Below are 25,383 nucleotides of genomic sequence, written 5' to 3'. Positions count from 1 at the left end.
TTAGCCTGGCCCAGAAGAAGATTCCAGTGTTGTGGAAGAGCTCCTGTCTTGTTCTGGTATTAAAGAAAACTCACCCATCATTCCTCAATGACTATAGACCTGTTGCCCTGGCATCCCACATCATGAAGGTCCTAGAGAGACTCCTGTTGGCCCACCTGAGTAAGCAAACAATAAACTATCAGGACCCACTTCAGTTTGCTTATTGCTGTGGAGTTGGAGATGCCATCATACTTTAATGCGTTGTTCAGAAGACCTGAAATTTCAGCCAGACACAACTGATAAGTTTTAAAAGATTTATTGATCTTTCTGGAAGGCATTTGGCAAGAAACCACCAGTGTTAGCCACAGGAACCTCTGGAGACAGACAGACTGGTTGGTGGTTGAGCGAAGAAGGCACAGAAGTGAGGTCATGAACGGGGGAGGCATATTCAGGCATACGGATCCAAACATTAGGCAGAGAGGGTTGGTCAGGAGGCAGAAGCAAGGTCGTTTGTCCAGAAAGCAAAAGCCAATGAAGTGTCCGACGTGGGCAAGGCAGAGCGGGGAAATCTGTGAATAAAAATGAGATCAGATCAGGAAGACAGGCAAGGAAGGAACGCTGGATACTACTCACACAAAGGCTTTTGAAAATCTGGCACTGGTTGACTGGTAGAGAGCTGTATATAAAGGCAGGAGCACAGGTGGAGCAGATGAGGAGTAATTAGGGAGCTGGCTGGGAAGGAGCAGGTGAAACCAATCCTCCTAAAAGCTACCGCCCAGAGGAGGCAGACAGAGGTGATGCAGACAACCAGTGCAGAATTATAACACATTCACCTGCTTCAACAAACGCACTGTCATTTGGACAAAGCAGGTAGCTATGTGAGGATCATGTGCTTTGATTTCTCCAGTGCATTTAACACAATACAACATTATTTGCTTTGTCAGACACTCCAGAAAACTCAGGTGGAGGCCTCAACGATCTCTTGAATCAAAGACTACCTGACAAACAGACCACAGTTTGTGAGAATGAAGGGTTGTGTGTCTAACCAACAGCACAGCACAGCACTAATCAGCAGCACAGGAGCACTACGGGAGTCCGTATTCCCACCATTTCTTTTCACTCTGTACACCTCAGATGTCCAGTACAAGACAGACTCCTGTCATCTGCAAAAATACTAGGATGATTCTGCAGTTGTGGGGTGGATCAGTGATGGAGAACAAGCTGAGTACAGTGAACTGGTGGAATGCTTTGTGGCGTGGTGTGGAAACAATCATCTCATTTTGAACGTGACTAAAACAAAGGAGATGATTGTAGATTTAAAGAGAAACAAGAAAAGGTCAAACACTATTTCTATCATGGAAGAAGAGGTGGAGGTGGTGGAGGAATATAAATACCTAGGCATTCACCTGGACAACAGACTGGAATGGAGATGCAACTGTGAAGCCGTCTAAAAGAAGGGACAGAGCAGGCTGTACTTCTTGAGGAAGCTTAGGTCCTTTGGTGTTTGCAGCAAGATGCTGCATATCTTCTATAAGTCTGTTGTGGAGAGTGTGATCTCTTCTGCCATAAGAGCAGCATGAGAGCCAGGGGCTTAAAAACTCTCCACTAGCTAATAAAGAAGGCTGGCTCTTTTCTGGGGACTCATCTGGAACCTCTTGAGATCATTGTGAGAAGAAGGATGCTCCATAAAATGAAGAAGATTGTGGAAAACCCTGAGCATCCTCTTCATGAGACTGTTGTACATCCACAGAGTGTCTTGCAACATAGATAAAATAAAGCAACCACAAAAAGCTGTTTTAAAATCACAATTTCAATTATGAAGGAAAGATATTTAGCAATACTGACCTTGCTCTTTGCAAAAAAGTAATACACCCCTAAACCTTTAAATTAATGTTACCAACTTTGACTAAGAGAGCTGCCATCAAGCACTTGCGATAATGGGCAATGGGTTTTTTCATCAATGTGAAGGAATTTTGGCTCACTCTTCTTTGCTGAATTGTTTTTGTTCGGGCAAGTTTTTAAACAGGAATGGGCTGTTTAAGGTCATACCACAACATCTTAACCAAATTTATGTATGGACATTGACTAGGCCACTTAAAAATCTTCCTCGTGTTTTTTTCTTTAAGTAATTTAGAGGTAGATTTCCGGGTGTACTCTAGAACATTGTCCTGCTGCAAAACCCAAGTTGGCTTGACCTAAGGACATATTCTTCAGAATTTTCTGATTGACAGCAAAATTCAGGGTTTAACTCAACTTTACAAAGAAAGGGGAGTAATTATTTTTTTACACAGGGCCAGGTTGGATTTCAATAGCTTTAATTACTTAAACTACCTCTTTTTATTTACTCAGGTCATCTTAGACTGATATTAAGATTTGTTAGATAATCTGGAAAAAGACATGGAACAAATAAGCATGAAAAATAAATCTGTCAGGGGTCTAATACTTTTCACAGCAATCAAAATACCACTTTGTCTTAGTTTATCACAAAATATTCCGGCTCAATACAGCACAAAGTTTTGCGGTGGTGAAAAAATTTGAAAAAGTTCAAATCAAATTAGTATATTTGTCATTTCTTTGTCCGACTGTGAACTAATATTTGACTCAACAATAGATAGAAATGCTAAAAAAAAACTTGTATAAAAATGTTAATTTATAATATGAAATAGCAAAATGTTCATGAAATATGTACAGATAGTGCTTGTGCTGTGGGCATTAGAGTATGAAAGCACTCTGGCTGGAATTTAAAGACTGAGCTATTTCTTGCCTTTTAGCTTTTAAATGAACCTGCATCCCCTGTAGTCAGCATTTTTCAGCACTGTTTACAATTCAATTCAATTCAATTCAAAAATACTTTATTAATCCCAAAGGGAAATTAAATGTTGTTGTAGCTCATATTATGAAGGTTTCCTCAAAGAGCCGTTGTAGATGCTGATGGCTGTAGGCAGGAAGGATCTCCTGTAGCGCTCCGACTTACAGCAGATCTGAAGAAGCCTCTGACTGAAGACACTCTGTTGTTGTAGGACAGTCTGATGAAGAGGATGCTCAGGGTTCTCCATAATGTTCTTCATTTTATGAACAATCCGTCTTTGCACAATGTTCTCCAGAGGTTCCAGAGGAGTCCCCAGAACAGAGCCAGCCTTTTTTTATCAGCTTGTTGAGCTTTTTTAAGTCCCTGGCTCTAATGCTGCTTCCCCAGCAGATGATGGTAGAAGAGATCACACTCTCCACAACAGACTTATAGAAGATATGCAGCATCTTGCTGCAAACACCAAAGGACCTAAGCTTCCTCAAGAAGTACAGTCTGCTCTGTCCCTTCTTGTAGATGGCTTCACAGTTGCATCTCCACTCTAGTCTGTTGTCCAGGTGAACATTGAGGTATTTATACTCCTCCACCACCTCCACTTATTCTCCCATGATATAAATAGTTTTTGACTTATTCCTGTTTCTCTTTAAATAATCATCTCCTTTGTTTTAGTCACGTTCAACATGAGATGATTGTTTCCACACCATGCCACAAAGCGGTCCACCACCTTCCTGTACTGAGCTTCTTGTCCATCTCTGATCCACCCCACGACTGCAGAATCATCCTAGTATTTTTGCAGATGACAGGAGTCTGTCTTGTACTGGAAGTCTGAGGTGTACAGAGTGAAAAGGAATGGTGAGAGTACAGTCCCCTGTGGTGCTCCTGTGCTGCTGACTACCTGGTTAGACTCACAACCCTTCAGTCTCACAAACTGTGGTCTGTTTGTCAGGTAGTCTTTAATCCAGGAGATTGTTGAGGCCTCCACCTTCTGGAGTTTCTGACAAAGCAAATCAGGTTGGATTGTATTAAATGTTCTGGAGAAATCAAAGAACATGATCCTCACAGTGCTGCTGGCTTTGTCCAGATGACAGTGGGCTTGTTGAAGCAGGTGTATGATGGCATCTTCAACTCCAACTCCACAGCGATAAGCAAACTGAAGGGGGTCCTAATGGTTTACTGTTTGCTTACTCAGGTGGGCCAACAGGTGTTTCTCTAGAACCTTCATGATGTGAGATGTCAGGGCAACAGGTCTATAGTCATTGAGGACTGATGGGTGAGTTTTCTTTGGTACCGGAATAAGACAGGAGGTCTTCCACAACACCGGAACCTTCTTCTGGGCCAGGCTAAGGTTGAAGAGGTGCTGCAGAATCCCACAGAGCTGCTCTGCACAGGCCTTCAGGACTCTAGGGCTGACATGATCTGGACCTGCAGCCTTATTCCTATTCAGTCTCTCCAGTTGTCTCTTCACCTGACTTCTTGAGACACACAGGTGGAAGGGGGAAGCAAAGGAAGCATCAGCATCTTCTGATATGGTTGAAGGCAAACATGTAGAAGCAGAAGGGTCTAGGGCTGAGGTGGAAGATACAAAATTTTAGGTGTTACTGGACAGCTGTGGGTCCTGTGGGTCAAAGGAAGATGGAATGTCTGTTTGGCTGTGAGCAGGAGAGGAGGATGCGAAGCTGGTTTCTGAACTGAACCTATTGAAGAATGTGTTCAGTTCATTGGCTCTGTCCAGACCTCCATCAGTCTGATCATCCTTCTGCTTGAAGCCTGTGATCTTCTTCATCCCTGTCCACACATCTCTGATATTATTTTGCTGGAGCTTGCTCTCCAGCTTCTTCTTGTACACTTCCTTGCTGTCTCTTATCTTGACTTTAAGTTGCTTCTGTAAACTCCTCAATAATTATCTGTCTCTCTCTCTGAAGGCTCTTTTTTTCTTGTTAAGCAGGTCCTTCAGGTCACTGGTGATCCAAGGTTTGTTATTGGGGAAGCATCTCACGGTTCTGATGGGGATGATGTTATCCACACAGAAGTTTATATAGTCAGTTACACACTCAGTCATGGCATTGATGTCCTCTCCATGTGGCTGGCACAGTGCGTCCCAGTCTGTAGCCTCAAAGCAACCTTGCAGGGCTTTTTCAGCTTCCTGTGACCATTTTCTCACAGTCCTCTTTATTACAGATTGCCTCTGAACAAGGGGCTTATATTTCGAGCAGAGAGAAACAAGATTGTGATATGATTTGCCTAGAGGAGGTCTTGCTGTAGAGATGTATAAGTCCTTGACATTTGCATAAAACAAATTCAATGTTTTGTTTTCTCTGGTAGAGCAGCTGACAAATTGTTGAAACGTTGGAAGTGTAGCAGAGAGTGAAGCATGGTTAAAATCACCAGAAATTACAAATGACATTTTTAAGCATGATGTAATTCATACCATCAATATTTTTATAGAAAAGTTTTAACTTTGCTGTAAACGTTTCATTAAAAGCTTGAACATAAATGAAAATACAGGAAACATAAGATTTGGCATAAAAGTGACTATAGAATGGTACATATTTAGGAATTATTGAACCATTTTGTTTGTTTTCCATTTACCCTCAAAATATCAATATGCATTCAGATGCATTCTAGGATTGAAACACCATGAAATTACTGCTTTCTTTATCTGAATCACATTTGCTTCTCCTGAATACTGGGACCTTGTTCTGTTCTAGATCCCTGCTATTTGTCAGTTCTATCCTTTTCTTAATTCAGTCTTGTCACCAAATTTAGTTCTGTCAGGTTATTGCCATCCTGCTTCTTCAGCATTATTGTTGTTGTTCTTGTTCATATGAATATATGTTAGTTTCTATAACCTGCGTGCCTCATGCTTGCCAGTATATGTACTCCTTGACCATGGGCTGCAACATTATTCCTTTTTCACGTTGCACAAAACTGGACAATTGTAAAGTTCATGACCTCTTGATATGCATTGCAAAACTTCATATGAAAATGTATTTCCTGTTTACACCCAGCATTCAAATAAATAAAACATACTTTGCAAGAACACCATTTTATTGTTTTAATATTTTTCCAAAATCAATTTTAGCAGTCAGGGTTTAATTCATTGGATTGATGGATGACATAACTCAGACTCCTATACAAATGCAAATCTGTCTTTTTAAATGAGCAGCCACTTTCATTTTGTTACATTTTTGAAATGTGTCTGTTTTCACAGAAAAGTGTCAAGGTATCTTGCTGCAATGTTCTCAAACCTCCCTGTCTTGTCAGACATTACAGGTCCTTCTCAAAATATTAGCATATTGTGATAAAGTTCATTATTTTCCATAATGTCATGATGAAAATTTAACATTCATATATTTTAGATTCATTGCACACTAACTGAAATATTTCAGGTCTTTTATTGTCTTAATACGGATGATTGTGGCATACAGCTCATGAAAACCCAAAATTCCTATCTCACAAAATTAGCATATTTCATCCGACCAATAAAAGAAAAGTGTTTTTAATACAAAAAACGTCAACCTTCAAATAATCATGTACAGTTATGCACTCAATACTTGGTTGGGAATCCTTTTGCAGAAATGACTGCTTCAATGCAGCGTGGCATGGAGGCAATCAGCCTGTGGCACTGCTGAGGTCTTATGGAGGCCCAGGATGCTTCGATAGCGGCCTTTAGCTCATCCAGAGTGTTGGGTCTTGAGTCTCTCAACGTTCTCTTCGCAATATCCCACAGATTCTCTATGGGGTTCAGGTCAGGAGAGTTGGCAGGCCAATTGAGCTCAGTGATACCATGGTCAGTAAACCATTTACCAGTGGTTTTGGCACTGTGAGCAGGTGCCAGGATGTGCTGAAAAATGAAATCTTCATCTCCATAAAGCTTTTCAGCAGATGGAAGCATGAAGTGCTCCAAAATCTCCTGATAGCTAGCTGCATTGACCCTGCCCTTGATAAAACACAGTGGACCAACACCAGCAGCTGACACGGCACCCCAGACCATCACTGACTGTGGGTACTTGACACTGGACTTCTGGCATTTTGGCATTTCCTTCTCCCCAGTCTTCCTCCAGACTCTGGCACCTTGATTTCCGAATGACATGCAGAATTTGCTTTCATCCGAAAAAAGTACTTTGGACCACTGAGTAACAGTCCAGTGCTGCTTCTCTGTAGCCCAGGTCTGGGGAATGCGGCACCTGTAGCCCATTTCCTGCACACGCCTGTGCACGGTGGCTCTGGATGTTTCTACTCCAGACTCAGTCCACTGCTTCCGCAGGTCCCCCAAGGTCTGGAATCGGCCCTTCTCCACAATCTTCCTCAGGGTCCGGTCACCTCTTCTCGTTGTGCAGCTTTTCTGCCACACTTTTTCCTTCCCACAGACTTCCCACTGAGGTGCCTTGATACAGCACTCTGGGAACAGCCTATTCGTTCAGAAATTTCTTTCTGTGTCTTACCCTCTTGCTTGTGGGTGTCAATAGTGGCCTTCTGGACAGTAGTCAGGTCGGCAGTCTTACCCAGGATTGGGGTTTTGAGTGATGAACCAGGCTGGGAGTTTTAAAGGCCTCAGGAATCTTTTGCAGGTGTTTAGAGTTAACTCGTTGATTCAGATGATTAGGTTCATAGCTCGTTTAGAGACCCTTTTAATGATATGCTAATTTTGTGAGATAGGAATTTTGGGTTTTCATGAGCTGTATGCCAAAATCATCCGTATTAAGACAATAAAATACCTGAAATATTTCAGTTAGTGTGCAATGAATCTAAAATATATGAATGTTAAATTTTCATCATGACATTATGGAAAATAATGAACTTTATCACAATATGCTAATATTTTGAGAAGGACCTGTATATGGCTACATAGCTTGAAACTGTAGAAGATTGGTCTTGTCTGACCTGAACTGGGAGATGTGAAGGAGCCTCACTGAATTTCTTACCACAAAGTGGGGTAAAGAAAAGCCACACTCACTCAGCATGGAGTGTATGACAGTGTCCCCCCGGGCAACTGTTGTTATTGCTCCCATCTGAGGCGTGACAGTCGCCTTAAACGAGTAGAAATGTTTTGTTTTAAAAACCTAATTGGTTTGGAAAATGTTTCCAGTAATCTGGATAGACGTTTTGTAGTGTTTACTTCTCTTTAAAGTGTTGAGAAGGGATGAAAACAGTGAAAGGCTCCCACTGTACTTGCTGATTTGATGTTGATCTTAGGGAGGTCACTGCAGCAAAAACCTGGCAGTGGGTTCCGATGCTTGGCCTCCTTGCTTTATCTAATCACTCAGAGATGGCTGGGCTTCCAGCATCCTGCCCTAAATCTACACCAGCTCTGGGCAAGGTTGAAGTAGAGGGTGCATCAGCTAAAAGCATATCCAGAGTCATATCCTCCAGATAATCTACAGTAACATCCAGATATCCAATGCACTTCTCTTCGTTTTCTTCCTGTTTCTGCTTTCATCTCACCCAGGTATGTTTTATATTTAAACAAAATGTTAACTATGGTGCACAGTAAATTCTTAGTGTATGAAACATGAGTGATTTGAGCAGTACAGCTGATTAGAGGGAAACATTACATGGAATATTTAGTAAAGATGTTCTTCTGCCAATGAATAATTCTAACTTGTTCTTCTTATTACCTTGTTTATAAAAGCACAAATTAACTTTTAGAAAAACCCAAACACAAATGCATGGAAATTAGAGGGGCACTGTAGAGAAGAATTCTCTTTTATATAAAACATGTTAGCATAATTTTTGCTGTGCAAACAAATTTTCTCTTGCTTTGAACTCAACATGATTTCTCCTAATAATATTAAGGGAGACTAAATTAAACAACTAAAAACAAATATAGAGGTCACACATTTATCACTGGAAAAACTAAAACAAAATACCAGAACCAGCAAGAATAACGATGATACAACTACATATTTGAGGTATATGCAAAAGTTCTTCTCACAATGAGCTATCTTGCTTTTTTCTATAACCCTGAAGGGGCTCAACCAGTTAAAACGTCAGATACCTCTGTTTTTGTCTTTTTGGCCGCAGGTCTATTGAGGCATCAAAGCAGCAAGGTATCTTCAGAGAGGAGAGTTCTTCTCAACAGGCTTCCTCTAAGGGTCTGACAGATGTTGAACGATTTTACAGCACTAATGAGAAGGAATGAATAAACCACATCTGATTGCTTTAAGAGTGGGGACTGGTGCCAAAAAGCATTTTTATGCACTTTAATGAAATGGAACAATGTAAATATTTTTGATATTACTTCCACTTCATAACATTGATGGTGATCTCATCAAGATGAACAATGTATATATTACATGATGAAAAACTTTTTATTTAAGTACAGATGTTTCAAAAAAGAAGTGTTCTTTAATGACCAAAGGTCTGCATGCTATATTGCATCACTATGCTGATGCAGCAAACCCACAAGGAAGAATAGACACACTGGGTTTTAAACCAGGCTCTTCACCTCCACTATTCATCATTAAGAAGAAGCCAATAGCAGAATCTTTTTTGGTCCCAAGACTGGATGAAGCTGCCTCTCAAGCTTCTGTTTGCACAGTCCAAAGGTGCATTTTATCTATCTTGCATCTTTCACAGATACAAATTACAAAATGCTTCACAAAGATGGAGCATAAAAAATATTACAAAATTGAAAAGACAAGAAAAATTTAATGATACAGATAATTGAGAACAAACATAAAACAAAAACAAAACAAAACATGTTTTGTTTCTAAATGTCTTCACAATAGTGAAGGCTTCAATGAGTTATGAGATAATACTTTTGCCCAAACAACACACTATGGCCGAGGAAATCCACCAGTGGTAGTAGATATTAATCCCAGAGCAATGTAGCTTTCATCATATTTGCGGCTTTTTGTTTTGGTCTAAGGTGACGGGCTTCCCCACACCACAAGGCTCTGCATCCAAATCCTCGTCGCTGTCCACGCCATGCTGCTAGCAGGTTGGCTAGCCAGGCTAGCAACAGATTCACTGCTGCTAACATCGTAGTCCAATGTATCTCTTGTATTTGATGAATTGTTTTCAATATTGTCACTGGCAGGAACATCTTCCACTGTGGGCTGACTGGTGGTAGCCATTGCTGTCTCTCGGAATTGGAATATTTTCTTTCTTAGCCAAATGTGCGAGAGTAATCTGCCTGTTTTCACACATTTTTTTCCGAATTTTCTCGTGTACCATTTATGTACTTCTAGAGTACGAGTACCGAACTTTGGGAGTGACTGCACTAGAGAATAGATTGCTTATCAATGTCTACTAAAAACAAGAAGAACTTGGGTGAAGATTGTCATATAAATGTAACGAAATCCAGTTCACTCAATGATTAGCATATTTTTAAATCTTATTGTTAGGATGTGTGATTTAATATATCTTTAAACATATTAGACTTTTAAAAAAACAGCAGTCTTTATTAAGCAAAAGAAAAGTTTGCTCATGAACACTGAGCAAAGCTTCAACACAATTTCATACAGTGTATGCTTTAAATAGACCCAAACTGGAACATATCTCCATCATTGTTGGTCTTTGCAGACAATTCTAATTTTTGTTGCAATTTGTGTGTCAGCGACGGTATCTGAAGTCAGTCTCTCCGGTGTGTTTAGCTGTGCTGCCTTATCCCCTATTCAATCTTTCCTTATGTTTTCCTTCTTGAAAATAAATGAAATGGTGCAGTCATCTGCAGAGGTGAGCAGAGCCCTGCTGACTGAGAAGAAGGCCTTCGGGCTTCTTCTAGCTTTTGCAGCATGTTGTCATGGCAGTTCAGTGAGACTGAGGGAGACCATTGCAGCTCAGTGCTGTAGTGAAATAACGGTAGGAAAAATGGTGTAGAGGGGATAGCTAACACAGAGTGCCAGTTATAGCGGTGTTGTGTTAATGTGCTCTATGAAAGACGGGGAAATAAGTCTCAAAGAAGTTGATTCATACAGAAAAACCATGCATTTATATACAACATTTCAGTCTGTTTTTGCAAACCAAAGGAATTCAATCTAGTTAATCAAAATTGACCTTGTATTGTATTGTTTCATGTTTGATGTAGAAAGAAATGTATACATTTCCAATTACTATTCCAGCATTTCTGATAATAATGCTAAACAGTAAGTATAATAATGCCTTATGACGCAGTTCAACTGCTCTGCCCTCAAGCTGAATTCAAGCTGCAAGATCAAAAAGTTTTTCAGAGTTTGCAAGGGTCTTATAGTTCAGCCTTCTTATATGGCTTTATTTGCTCAAAGGCTGCAAGTTTAAAGGGATAAGGAGCCAACCCAGGAGAGAGCAGTGAGGTCTTAATGAGTTACGTAACTTCCCTGGTGCTGCACATCCTCTGATGTATCAACAGCCCAAGATTTTGGAAGACTTAGATCTAATCTGCAGATAGAGGGAGATTTGAAGGTAGACAGGCTGGAATTCTTATTTGATGGCTTTCTTTTTCCAAGCTGAGAGAGATATCAGCTCTTTTAAAACAATGACATATGAAGCAACTTTTTTTCCAGATTTACCCTAAAGTTGTTTTTTTTTTTTTAAGAAAGGTGTACAATAATTTGTAGACGTTTGGAAACTCTAGACAAAGTGCTTATTTTGAACAAGTACTGTACAGCATTCTTTGTACTAGTACTATGTGCTCACACTTACAGTTTTTTAAGTACTTTTTCTCAGATCCTCATCATCTTTCTGTTAATTGTAAGGCTGTTCCGCCTATATATCTTATATATCTTCCTATGTTGGGTTCTTAGCCATGCTGCATTTTATGTAGCGTTTAAAAAAAAATTTCTTGTTAAGAAAGGAATTTCATTCTAATACCTGCCATATCAGTCATTTGAGTCCTAATACAAAGGAGAGGATTGTAGATTTTAAGAGAAACAGGATTATGTCAAAAATTATAAAGGAGGAGTATAAATACCTCGGTGTTCACCTGGACAACAGAATGGAGTGGAGATGCAATTGTGAAGGTGTCTACAAGGGATGTAGCAGACTGTACGTCTTGAGGAAGCTTAGGCCTTTCGGTGTTTGCAGCAAGATGCTGCATCTTTTCTCTAAGTCTCTTGTGGAGAGTGTGATCTCTTCATCTGTTGGGGTAGCAGCATTAGATTTTCTCACTAAATATTGGGTTTCTTATTCTCTCCATTCACATGGTGAACATTAGTTCATTATTCCCTTTACAAGACTGATGACTTAAGCTGATCAAGCCCTTAGGGCTGTTTCCACAGGGTGTGGAATATAATTGTTCCACAGTTGTTTTTGGTTAATGCACTGGATTACAAAAAAACCCCAAAAAACAGTTAAAGCCTGTAAATTTAGGCTGGCCTTGATTTTGCCGGAAAACCATCATTTTTAAGGACAGTAATAGTAGACCTGTGAAGCTTTTGAGTATCTTCCATCTTTTTAAGACAGAAGTTATACCTGTTTTGTAGTCACCAGTTGACTTTATTTTCAGATTAATAGAAAGTTGCCTCAGCCACCAGGTGTCAGACAATTATAATGGTCAAGATGACTTAAAGGTCTATAAAGGACAAAGATACAAAAGGCAGTGAGGTTTTACATTCAGCCATTTGCCCAGTACAGTTGTTAATAGCTTCAAATAACTGTACAACAATATCACAGCGCTTCGCAAAATTGGTTAGCTGGAAGTCCATGACCGTGTTTATCAGTTCTGCAGCAAATACTGTGACATAATAGTTAAAAAAAACATAATAGGGAGTAGAGAAAATTAAATGGATGAAAAATATGACTCAAAACAGAATATAAAGATTTCTACGCAGCACCTGGAGAGATTAAATTAAAATTTTCTTCACACCTACAGACTCCAAGTACACCACAAAATGTATTTAAAGGCTAAAAAAACTGGACTTTTCATGATATGTTCCATTTAAGAAAAGGACCACAGCTTTAAATTGTGTGTTCTGTTCCTATTTAAACTCCATGATCCGTTAGACTGGGAAGTGAGATAATTAAAACAATGGATTTGTTTAAGTGTTGTTTATGTTTTTAAATCTGTTGTTTATTTATTAACTCTAAGAAAAAATATTATGCATTTTGCTCAGGCCTGTGAGATGCCTTTAAGCAGTTTAAGCATCCCTCCGATACTGGTCCGGGTAATTTAAGAATCCTCAGTATGATATCAAATGAAAGTTAATAAAATCATTGTTTTTTATATGCTTGAAAATCTGACAGCTTTGACATGCAATAAAATAACACTACAATTTATCAGTAGTACAGTTGACTTGTGATGTTCTAGACGGTACAGTCTCTCCTGTTCTTTTTCTTAACACCGACAGATATTTAATCCTCACTGGATTTAGAAATACACAATTTGCAGTAACACTTAGTTAATGCCTGCTTGAGTAGATATGTGATGCTATTGCCAGTATAAAATATTTCAGATTTGCCCTCGCATTTATTAAAAGTGCCAACAGGTTTATGGGGAAGCTGTAGATACTTGGTCCACGAAATGAAGGTGAGCTTTTGCACTTTTTCCTTAAATCCGCAAGTGTTTATTTTTTCATTGTCAAGGGTGTCAGGGAATTGCTGTCTTCAAACTTAATAAATGATAACTTTGCTGAGTGTGTGCATGTGGTGTAAATGGTGGAGATAGGAGTCTATCTAAGATGGAGCAGATCTGTGAATAGCCACCAAGCTGAGGCATTCACCCCACGTTGGACCTGCCAGGGAAAATAAAGTTCACCAGATCACAGTTCACTCTTGCTCTGTATGTAATCAGTCAGTGGTGGGGCCTGTCTCTCAAGCCCCTGACAGCTGCCTTTGCCGTTAAATGTGCAGAGATCAGTGGTCATCAGAGCCCCTCGTGTGACAGCCTCTAAACGAGGACTTTAAATTAGTTCCACGGGTGGTGGAGCATTTAACTTGGGGTTGCTCTCCACAAACACATCGACACACACATGCAAGAAACTTCTATTTCCATCACCACCTCCAGTTCCTCTGCTTCTGCTGCCACTGCTGACCGCACTCTGTGATTACACATCATTATTGGCTCTCTGCACTTGATATTCCAGTCTTTCTGTCTCAGTGCTTTACTTTCCCCATGTTGCAGACAAGGCACTGTGGTACTAGGAGATGCATTGGTTTGTAAAGTATAAAAAATGTAATTTACTTTTCTTCATGTCATGTTATTTGTTTTTATGAGGCCAAATTATTGTCAAAAGTTTCAAAGCTATTGGTTCCATGACTTATGACCTTCACAGATGTTTTGGGGCCTGTCAAAAAGGTCTGTAGCATCAGCTTTGCAATTAATTGAGAACACAAATACCAAACGCTACAAAATTTACTTAAACGTTTTTTAAAATGTTGCAGCAATGACCTGATAATTTTGTCACTAAACCAAATCACCCTAATTTTTCTTTTAACAAATATATATGAACAATTATTACTAATATGTTTGCTGTCAAACAGAAGTAAAATTTAGCAGAAAAATATAAATTTTAATATAACGTATAAAATAGATATACTGTACATTTACGTATTTGGTACAAATACAAAAAACAATAAATTAACTAGAAAATGTGAACAATTTTAAATAACTCTGACAACTAGATGACTGCAGGGTTATGCCAAAGTGCTTCCAATATGATCCTTGGTATGTGTTGAATATGCATCAGCATGCATACACCACCTTGGCTGTGAAGTGGTAAAACTAAAGATATGCAATGCAGATGTTCTGCTCAAAGTGATGAAAGATTCATTTACCTCAGCATGCCAAATGATTGGAGTGGGTGGCATATCTGGGGAGCTGGTAGCATTTATGGATTAATCCAGCTAATGAGTATTTGAACACTTGGGCTACTGATAGACTATGCATAGAGCTCTGATGATCTGGTGATTCAATAAGAAAGCAATTGATTCTGACAGTAGAAAAAAGTAACGCATTCTGTCCCTTTGCAATAGTACACCTTACTTTGCTAGATATATCAAAACTGCTGAGTATAAATATCCAAAGAAACCTATGCCCACCAGCATCTAATTTGCTAGAAACTCAGTTTCTCTTGGTGCTCCTAAATGCATCACTAACAACCCTCCACCACCCATGAGGAGAATTCGTTCTGTAGGCATGCAGTATACCAGCTGAGGTAACACAGAGCATAATAAAAAAATAGGAAATGTATACAGCCTGTACAAGAAATACAGAGTTTTGGTGTCAGATATGTAACAGTAAAAGACAAATGACTTGTTTGTAAGGTGAAAGAACCTTGGATGAAGCATTTCACTTTAGGCACAACGTTATCTTGAACAAGACACATTTCAGCTTGCTGCCACCAAAGTTGCTGAGCCACCAGTAATGGCTAAAACTCTGACAAAAGCAGGAAGAAAGGTTGAATCCTCTGCCAATCATCTCCCCAGGCATCACTTTTAAAGACCCTATGCATGGAAAACACCGCTCTTCTGCTGTGCTTCGACCCTCCTCCACCCCTTCTCCACCATGGGCTCCCAACTCCTTCCATACCAAGGCCTATACCACCACCAGGATCGGATCCCAGGGGGGGAAGACATACCTAATCATAATCCTAAGATGTTTATTCAAACCTACTTCATCCTCAGCGTTTACGTCTCCCTCAGGGGTCCGAGCGCTAAAGAAATAATCTTTCATTAATACATTATTTAACTGTCTTCTTGTTGTTTCTCCTTTATGTGAGTCTTTCCAGGTTGAATTACTTTTATTCTAATCTCTCCACTGCTGTGTTGGTGTCTACTGCATGTTGGAGTTCATTTATAACAGTTATAATGCCTTAAATACTGATCATTTCATGAAATTTCCAGCTACATTGAACACCATTTATCCTAAACCTACAGAGCACAGTTTAATGACACGTTTCGTAAAAGAAACACCTGGTATTTTAACAGACTGCTGTTCTAAGGACTGCTCACAGTACAGTGTTTTGATGTGTGGGTTCTATGTTTTTGTCTGCGCTCCAAATACTGTGTCAACTATTGTGATTTAGCCATTACCTTTTTGTATTTGGCAGTTAGCAATGTTGAGCTCTGTTCAACCATTTTGTTTTCCTCAAATCATCAGTTATGGCTTGCTTTTGTTGATACAGTCAGCCTATAACCTGTTTTTTAAGTGAGCAGCCAAACTGCAAACTTTGTTGTGGAACTGAACTGGTTAAAATCACTTCCACTGTTTAATATGTTATTCAAAGTCCATTTCTTCAGGTTAACCTTCCAGTCTTTGAAAGATAAAGCTCCAGTTATGATTGTCTTGTCCAAATTAAAGTGTAAATGATGACATTTGCTCATCTGTTAATCAGTACTTGTTCGCATCAGACTATTTAGTTTTAATGTAGGAAGGGTGTTCTGGAGTTTATGAACCCAACTGCTGCAGAGCATCATGGGTTATAGGAAACAGGTGGATACTGTTGGTTAAAAACCTTTCAGTTAGACAGTCTAGCAAGACAAAAAAAGCACAAACACAGTACGACTGGCTCCCTGTCAGATTTCCTATTACTCCTTTCCTATTTCCAACGACTCTTTTAACCATTTAGATCTTCCAGTATTGCCTTATCTATTCCCAGATTACATTTTATGACTAAAGATTTGTCCTTCACATTCCAGCGTCCATTTTAAGGAACGTTCTGCAAAGCGAACTGCTCATGAAGTTGCTTAAACTTTACTGTTTACGAACATCTTTGTAGATGTCTTATGCATTCAGCAAACCTTTTATTATTGCATTCTTGTCATCATAGGCATTCAAAAATGGTTTCCTTAAAGGTTTAGACTTAAAAGAAAATATAGAAAAAGGTATGCTATTTTATTCTTGTTTTGTTATTTTACTCTTAATGCTGGCTGTAAGAAAATGTATGCTGTTCTTTAGTTTATCAAAAATATACACATTAGGAAGTATTTGTAATTAGAAATACTGTTTATGATTTCAGTCCCAAAACTTGTCAATGGGTAATTGTGTATTAATCCAATGTACTGTTTTGAGGTTTTGGCGATGTGTTAGTCACACATAACTGTACTGTCATCAGTTTATTTCTATCCCTGTGAGGAGAAATGTGGATATAGGAGTTGGGCCATATAAGGTTGCTGTATGAATGAAAATAAGTATTTAAGTGTCATGTACATCATGTGACCAGTCCATACAGGTTTATATTACACTATTGACAAGTAGCCACACATTAACAGTACCAAAAAAAAAAAAAATATTTTAAGCATGATAAAGTGCTGTTTGTCTCAGCATCCATGCATAAACATATTTCTTAAAAAGGCCAACTCAACCATATCACCAGCAAATCAGCATTTTTAAACTGGATTTTCACAAAGATAGACTTTCTCAGGTGATTATATAATGGACAATAAAACAACAAACAAAATTCATCTTCAACAACATTTTAATCACATAAAACACAAAAACATTGTTCCTCCAATTGTCATAGTTTTGTAAACCAACTTGACCCAGATGCAGGAAATGCTCAGGAGAAACAGGAAAGTTTATAATAAGTTTATTGAATACAGCAATACTGGTTGCACTGGTACATGGCGGGGCTATAAAGAAGAAGAAAACAGTAAGTAGGAGTGGAACTAAGAACAAAATAATGAATAAGTATTTCCTTGCTAGGCTGGGTGAGTTCTCCACCAGGAGGAGAGGGATTCAGGCAGACCGGAATGGGTACACAGTGCGGTGAGTACGAAGGCTCCAAACCTGGAGTGTGCAACAGCGAGTGGTAGTGCGGTGCCGGAGCTGGGTTGCTTGTGAGCGGTGGAGGGTGGACAGGTTCTGTGGAATCGGTGTGAGGCAGGAGGCACTTGGCGGCAGCCAGCAAAGTTAGTCCGGTAGAATGATAACGTGGCGTCTGTGAAGCTCAGGTACTCCAAAGGTCCGAGACAAAGTGTATCACGGTGGGGTTTTGGGGTGGACCGAAGCGCAGACAAGAGCTTGGAAGCAGCATCTTAAATAACCCTCATTTTATTTGAAGGATCAAAAACATAACAAAATCACTGCAGATACATTACAGAGCCGGAATCCTAAACAAACTTACTGACACTGCAGGAACAAGGCAAGGACGAGGGTAGGGAGCGTGAATGCAGAGGCAGAACAGTGTGTAAACAAACAGAGGAACCAGCAGGGAACAAAGAGCACAGACCAACTAATATACAGGGAGACGTGAGAGGAGAACAAAGGACAGATTATCAAAGACACAGAACAGGTGTGGCAAGGAGACAGGGAGGCTGAAGGGACAGGTGGAACTGATTAACCAATAAAGAGAAACATAGACCTAAACAGAACAGTAGACTAATATAAAATAACCAAAACATAAGAAATCTAGAATAACCGAGAGGTAAAGGAAACAGAGGAACTGGAAGGAACAGAAAAATAACAAGAACCTAAGGCCTAAGCAAAAGGAGACCATAAAGAAACCCTGACTACAAAAGTAAACACTGATAGAACAAACTGAGAATGAAGCAGAAGAAATGATGACTAGAATAAAAGTAAACAGTAACTAAAGCTAACCTATAAAAAGGAGGGACTAGAGAATAAAGATAAATAGAGGAAACAGAGCTAAGAGGGACAATGAATGTAAAGGGGACAAAAACTGAGTAATTAACAACTAAAAGAGGAAAACTAATGACAAGAGGAGAACAGACTGGGAGGCAAAAGGAAACCAGAATTGTCAGAACACAGAAAGCAATAAACATGAATACAAAACTTCAAAGAAGAACATCTAGCAAAACAAAACACAAACCCACAAACAAAGTCCAAAATGTCACATCCTGAAAAAGTGAGCTTAACAAAGCAGTAGGACAATCCAGCCTGGGTAATATCCAGGTAGTCTCGATCTGGCGTACAAGAAGACAAAGGCAGGTTAGCAAAAGTCAAACGAGAAAATACTTAATACATGAGATGGTTGGAGCTCTACCACTGAAGGCCAACACTCGAGCGGTGAGATGCTGGCTGCCTGGTGCTTAAATACACCGAAGCTCATCAGCGAAGATAGGGAACACCTGTATCCTCCACCAGCACTCCAGCACCTACTCAAAAACAAAACACCTACACACACACAATACCAAGCCGTGTGCCCACCATGACACCAATAGCCCTTTCTAATGCCCCCACCTAAACAACAAGGGGCAGAACACCCGCTCTCAACTGAGCACAGAGAGACCTTCTTCTCCTTTAGGTTACCTTTTAGCATGAGGCACCATCTGAAAATTATCTTTAAATTGAGCATAACTTCTTAGATTTGGTTTATTGAGCACATCAAGTTTCCACTGGTCTTCACATGTCTGAAACAAAATCTGCTTAAGTGTTGTAATGTTGCACTGAAGGTTATTAAAAATTATTGTTTTTTATTTTATTTTGGCTGTAAATTAGACAATTGTGTGTGTGAATATTAAGTGAAATTAGTAAAAAATTAACTTGAGTTTAAAAACCTTGCTTATTGCATCAAATGATTTATTTAAAATGATTTAATGTGTCACATTAAATCATTTTTTGTTGTGTCCAGTCACTTTTCTATTTATTTCTCTGGCTGCGGTTTGAGTTTGATTGATTTGACTGATTTGTGAGACCTGTGTTACTATTGAGTTGTTCCTGTCTGACTTCAGAAATGGGGAGGATGTTGGCATTTAATGTTTCCTTTTTGTTTTTCTTGTTTGTTTTGTATTCTCTGAAAGAAAAATAATGACCTTGGTGAGAGTAAAACAAAAATACCTGTGTTTCACAAATGCAATGTGAATGGTGCACAGAAGAAAATAAATCAAACAAAAAAAAGCTGATATTTTCACTCCCAATTTAAAAAAAATTATATCTTCTGTGACAAACCAACCAGGAAGGAATTTCCCCTCATCACGAATCGTGTGCAAATTTCTTTTAAATCTAACCCCATGTGATCTGCATAATCTTGGATTACATCACATAGAATTGCAAAAAGAGACAATCTATCTTCTTTAAAGGTTTTAATCCTTTATGAAATAGACTGGATTGTTTCTTTGGGTTAGGTTTTATGACCAGGGTTTAAGTCCTTTGAGTTTCAGTTCCAGCAGTGTGCAGCACCCTTTCTCTCCATGGCTCCCTTTCACTCTCCACCAGGGGATCCTTGATTTATAGATATCATTTGACCTGTTAAGGCAACAGTCTGCCAAAAGCCCAAGATTAAGTGCCAATGTCTGAGCTGACAGCGGTTCCTGCTGCTAATTTTACATGATCTATGGGGCTAATACCTGTTCTCCATTCACCCCTTTTTGTTCTGTAGGGGGTCAGTGAGAAACTGCCTATACTTTAAGCCATCAAGCTGATTTCAGAACATTTTGAGGCACCAAGCAAAGAAAAAACTGAACTTTTAGTCCTGAAAAAAATTACTTTCAAAGGGCAATATAACAGGTGTTCAATCCCACAGCTCTGGTTGAGAAATGCAGCAAAACTTTGTGAACACATGCTGTGTGTAATCGTAAACACTGAGCATCTGATTGGATAATACTAAGATTTTTTTATTTAAACCCTATCCTAGTATATAATTCAATAGGTTTTTGTTGTAAAATTGTTTAAAGTAGAATTCAAAACTGAATTTGAGGCCCAGTATCTAATTACAGGATCCAATTATGTGCAAGAAATTAGAAGGTTTTGGACTTTTTACTAATCTGCTCGAAAGGTTAGTTTAAGTGCCTGACAACATAGTTAAACAAACAAATTATAAGAATAATTCTTGGTAAAATGAACACATCAGAAATCATGGTGAGGTAAAAGTGGTGAAAGAGGACTTCATTAAAGCAATAGGCATCCTCTCTGGGAAGTGTAGATATGTCATACATGTGGCCAGATACATAGGACCTGAATACACAGAGAGATGTCCATAGTATTAATTTTACCAGAATTGTTTACACTCACCGGCTACTTTATTAGGTACACTTAAGTAGTATCGTATTTCACCCTCTATTACCTTAATCCTTTGTGGCATAGATTCAGCAAGGTGTTGAATCAGAAATTTATTTTTGTTCATAATTCACGAGCTAAACATCCAGAACTAAGTTCACAGCTCCAACATGAACTATTTCTAGTTCATTTATCATATTTTGTGGGTCATGTATAGGTCATCATTCAACAATTAGCATAATGATTGTGCCATCGCCTAGATCTTGTAACCTGCCTTACATCAGTTTTATTCTCTCCTGTTGTCTTTGCTTACATAAGCTATAGTTTATAGAGGCAGCATTTATAAAATAGTTCTTGTGATTATTGCTTTTTCAATCAGAAAGGAATGTGAGTCTGAAATTGTGAAAAAAAAAAAGCAGTCAGTTGAGACTATGTTTGTAATTACAGGCAGTTTTAACACTCACAACACTCTTTTCAAAATAATTCTGCAGCCATGAAATTCAAAATAAATTTAGGGAGCCCATATATAATTTTGGTCAAAAAAGACACACTACAATGAACCTCTTATATAGAATCCCAACTCTTTTAGCACATTAGCTGACAAAGTCTTCATGTAAATTAAAGACATCTGTGCTGTTATTCTGGTTATATTTACCTGTCAGTGAAAAATTTGAAGTAGCTTCCTCTGCTTGTCTCTGCTGTATCTCCAATCAATACACAATAAAATTGGGATGTGAAAGAAATCAGTTTAATCTATTTTTGATGATCAGAGTATGAGCCTCCAGTTTATATTCTTATGTCCAAAGCAAAGCTGAAGGCATTATAGTCAAGATTAAAGTGAGGGAGGATGCACACACTATCACTATCGAGTCCCCACAAAGACAGCAAAAACTGCCTATGTGACTGCAGCTGCTTAACTCTGCTTAAGTCTCTGCTGCTCATGTACACACACACACAGACACACACACACACACGTAAACACACACTAGTCCTAAACCTAACCATAAACGCACATAACCCATTTTTCCTTGTGCGAACCAGGCAAAATGTCTACACATTGATGGTGTTGCATCAGGGATTGATTCACACATAGACAAACACGCTCACACACACACAGACACACACGCACTCATGCACACACACACACACACACTCAGCTGTCAACCAGATCACCTTGATGAAAATGTTGCACCTCTATTCTTTAAACTCACCTGTAAACGACTTTACCAAGAAAGCCAACAAGGTCAACTTCCCCTAATAGTCGGGTGCACTTCCGCTGTGTGGAGTGAGTTTGCAGCTTTTCTTAACTTGCTGTTCTTTAAACGGTAATACAACCCTTCAAGTTCAAAGCTAGATGATTTTACCAACCTGTAACCTGTCAAGGGCGGATGTTGATTTTGTGTTCTTGTATAGGGGCATCTGTGTAAAGACAGCTGTGTTGTTCTGCCTGGACCATATACGGTAGGCCTATGACAAAGCAAGTTCAACATATCTGAGAGACGTTAAATAAAATTCAATTCAAAAACAATTCAGTGCAGCCTGTGATTATATTCTCAAGATATAAATTCATTTCATGTCTTCACATCTCTATAATGTTATAAAAATGTGTTATACTTATTTTTGTGATTATTTTGACTTTTAATCAAGACACAAAATGTAATGGTTTGGAGAGTATGATGCATTCTGAATTCATGCATGCTTCGAATTGCTGAGGATATTTTGGAGAGGATGGCATATTAATTAAGGAACGCAAAAAAACGTAAGGAACAAATCTTGGATTTATCAGTCTGTTTCAGGTAAATAAGGAACACTTTTGCTGATAAATCTCCCACAAAGATGCTTTGCAGAAAGTGAGATTTAATGGTGTAACTCTGTGAAAAGGAGAAAAATGTCTAACACAATCAAACACTACCAGTCTTTTTCTCTTTTTCCATTTTCTCTGGGTTTTGATCGGTAAAAAAAAAAACATTTTCACAATCTTGATCTTGAATCTGGAAACCTAACCTAGTCTGTGGCATGTCAGGTTTCCAGCACAGGGTACTATGGTGATGGAACCAGGTATAGAAATTAACCAGCCTCATAACACTGATAAATCAACTCATCAACTGAGCCTGAAGTCACCTTGATGAATCCTGCTTTGTAGTTCAGGCCCACGACCTCTGTGCTTCTTTATTCAGCAATTTACTCCAATCAGTATTGTTGCTGAGTCTCCCGCTTCCTCACAGCTTTAGCCAATCCATAATCAGTCACCTAGTTCCCATCCTGGTTCCCCAGGATATTCATGTTTTCACAGTTTCACTCAGCTGTGGACAAATGTCATAACCTCTCTCTTTGCTTTATGTACGATGTTGGCTTTGAGTTTGTTTAATAAACATGCCTGTCTCCCCCATTAATTTGATTCCTCATACCTCAAATTATGAAAAACATTCAGCACTTCAACAAAAATAAATAAAATTCATGCCTTGAAGTAGGAAGTAGCCTGTGCTCCAGGTTCATTGCTGCAAAATGCAACAATTGTGACATGTTTTACCAGAAAGCCCCATGTAGCACATGTAAAAAGATTGGATATGTGCTTTGAGCTGGTGCAAACTTCACTAATCTCCCAAAAATGAAAAAAATGATTACTCTGTAGTGTGTTGTTGTCATTCCCTTTGTGTTAAAGGTGTTTGCCACTCAAATAAATGTATTTCCAAAAACACTTCATTTCAGTTGATGCACCTTTCACTGCTGCATAAATATATGGCAATACAAGCATCTTCAAATTAATGAAAATTTTAGTTTGATTAAGCACCAGTCTCACACAACTAATTTGTCAATGTCTTCTTATAAAAAACTTTTATTTCAACCGCCCCAAAAGACCCAATGCATCTGAAAAAGATTAAAGAAAGCAACACACCGCAGTGTGTGTCACAGAATTTTACAAGGCAACGAGCAGAGAGAAAAATAGGAATGACATTATTCATTCTGTTGACATCCCATGATAATAGCACCTTAGACAAACACTGGTGCCTAATGTTAATGACTTCCTGTAAATCCATTAAAATCCTTTCACAACAACTGGGCTCTTTTATGAAAATCCAGAAGGCCTATCTCCAAGGAACATATTGGAGAAAAGCTGACACACTGTGGGACTACAGGGAGTGACTGCGAGGTGTTTAAGTAGCTCTGAATTATGCTGCCATATCCAATTTATAAAGATGGCTACAGAGAAGCTGATCCATCTCTGCCAAAACAATTCCCTTCAGCCTTCACACAGAGACACATTTTCTTTAGACCACTCCATATACAAAGATAATCAGAGCCAATGTCAAACATGTTATATTGGGTCAGAGTGGATGTGAAGTAAATGTAGCACTGTTTTTCTAAATAATGTAGGGATTTACATTTATCATCCCATTACTTAATAAAATGCCACCAAACCAGATGATGTTGATTCAGGGCATTTAACATTTCAGACACTAAATGTTTTCACGAAGAATTTGAAAATATGACATCGATCATTTTTGAAAAAAATGTATACGGAGCATACTGAGCTGAGGTTTCTTCAGGCAGTTGGGTAAAACTGCTTTGTCTACTTAATTAAAAGTTATCCTAATTAATAGTATCACCGAAGTCCCATTTAGTACAATAGAAAATAGTTTTTAAAATAATGAGTGCATAATCTTTTTACAAGTGGATGATGAAGCATCTGCCTCATGACATAACTACATAACTATTTACTTAATAACAACTACAAAGTGTTGGGACCCACAGCCATGGAAACAACATTAAAACTCTTGTACAAACCTTTCTGGAACTTTCAAAATAAATTGCATTTAACTGACTTCCAGCAACTGAGGAAAGGGGGGTAGCAGTGGACTTCCCATGATGCCACTGGCTGTATAAAAGCATCCCCTTTCCAATGGTTCGATCTCTTTCCACTGCTCCTCTGCGGGACCAGGATAGGGGAGGCCCAGCGCGCTAATGTCTCTTTGCTGGCAAACAGACATAAACTCTTCAACTGGACCAAGGGTGTCATACAATCCCGCGATCATATGCACAAGTTAAGTAGAAATAAATCACTGTCTGCGTATCCGGTGATTTTCATTGATGAACGGGATAATCAAGGTACAAGCATTGCTTGACTGTTCTCTCTGGGATCTGCAGAAGCGAACTGTTTCCAGAGAGTTTCCAGCACGACGGCGAGAGCAGCAGTTTCCCAAGGAAAGACAACGGAGACCGCATTATGGCAGTTAACGTGTAGTGTGGTTAGCGGACAGAACGGGCCGCCAAGCCACTGGTCCGGAGGTTAGCTGGCAGCTAACCGCTTTGTTCACGGAGCTCTCTTCAAACTTCGTCGTCACCCGGACAACTCCTCAGCATGGTTCATACGAGGTTAGGTTTGGGTGGAACAATAATAGAAAGATTTAGATAGAAATGATCTAAACGTTTTTCAGTTTATGAAGTTTGGTTTTGTTTGTGTTGAACTCAGCTATCTTGGTGCTAGCAGAATATCTGCTGCACACGTGTTCAGGTGGTGTTCTGTGTTTGTTTTTAAAGTTAAGACAAACTTTATTTAAAGGGTGATTTTAAAAAGAAGATTGATCATAACGCGCCGTCCGCACTTATGCATTTTAACCCTTTTATTAACCCAGGTATTTTAACAGTATGTGTTTGATTCTGGTGCTAAGCTATCAGCTTCTTTTGTTAGCTCAACTACTAACCGGTAAGAACACGTGCTTGCTACTAAAGAGTATTTAACAGAAAGGTTGTTAGTTTTCAAGCATGTGAATAATAGTTCCTA

General features: G+C 39.0%; 2 long non-coding RNA genes across 2 annotated transcripts; both read right to left on the bottom strand.

Moving 5' to 3' along the window:
• Positions 1 to 279: 279 nt before the first annotated feature.
• LOC124856212 lies at positions 280 to 730 on the bottom strand. The gene is made up of 2 exons (XR_007035280.1): positions 613 to 730; positions 280 to 548 (listed from the first exon to the last, which is right to left on the bottom strand). It is a non-coding gene; the product is annotated as an uncharacterized LOC124856212 (long non-coding RNA).
• Positions 731 to 17,217: 16,487 nt separating this feature from the next.
• On the bottom strand, positions 17,218 to 18,650 carry LOC124857407. Its single transcript, XR_007035585.1, has 2 exons — positions 18,479 to 18,650; positions 17,218 to 17,690 (listed from the first exon to the last, which is right to left on the bottom strand). It is a non-coding gene; the product is annotated as an uncharacterized LOC124857407 (long non-coding RNA).
• Between the last annotated feature and the right edge of the window lie 6,733 nt (positions 18,651 to 25,383).

Source organism: Girardinichthys multiradiatus, chromosome 20 (assembly GCF_021462225.1).
Source record: "Girardinichthys multiradiatus isolate DD_20200921_A chromosome 20, DD_fGirMul_XY1, whole genome shotgun sequence".
NCBI classification, from domain to species: domain Eukaryota; kingdom Metazoa; phylum Chordata; class Actinopteri; order Cyprinodontiformes; family Goodeidae; genus Girardinichthys; species Girardinichthys multiradiatus.
The sequence above is the reverse complement of the archived record's forward strand: the minus strand, read 5'-3'. Positions and strand labels throughout refer to the sequence as shown.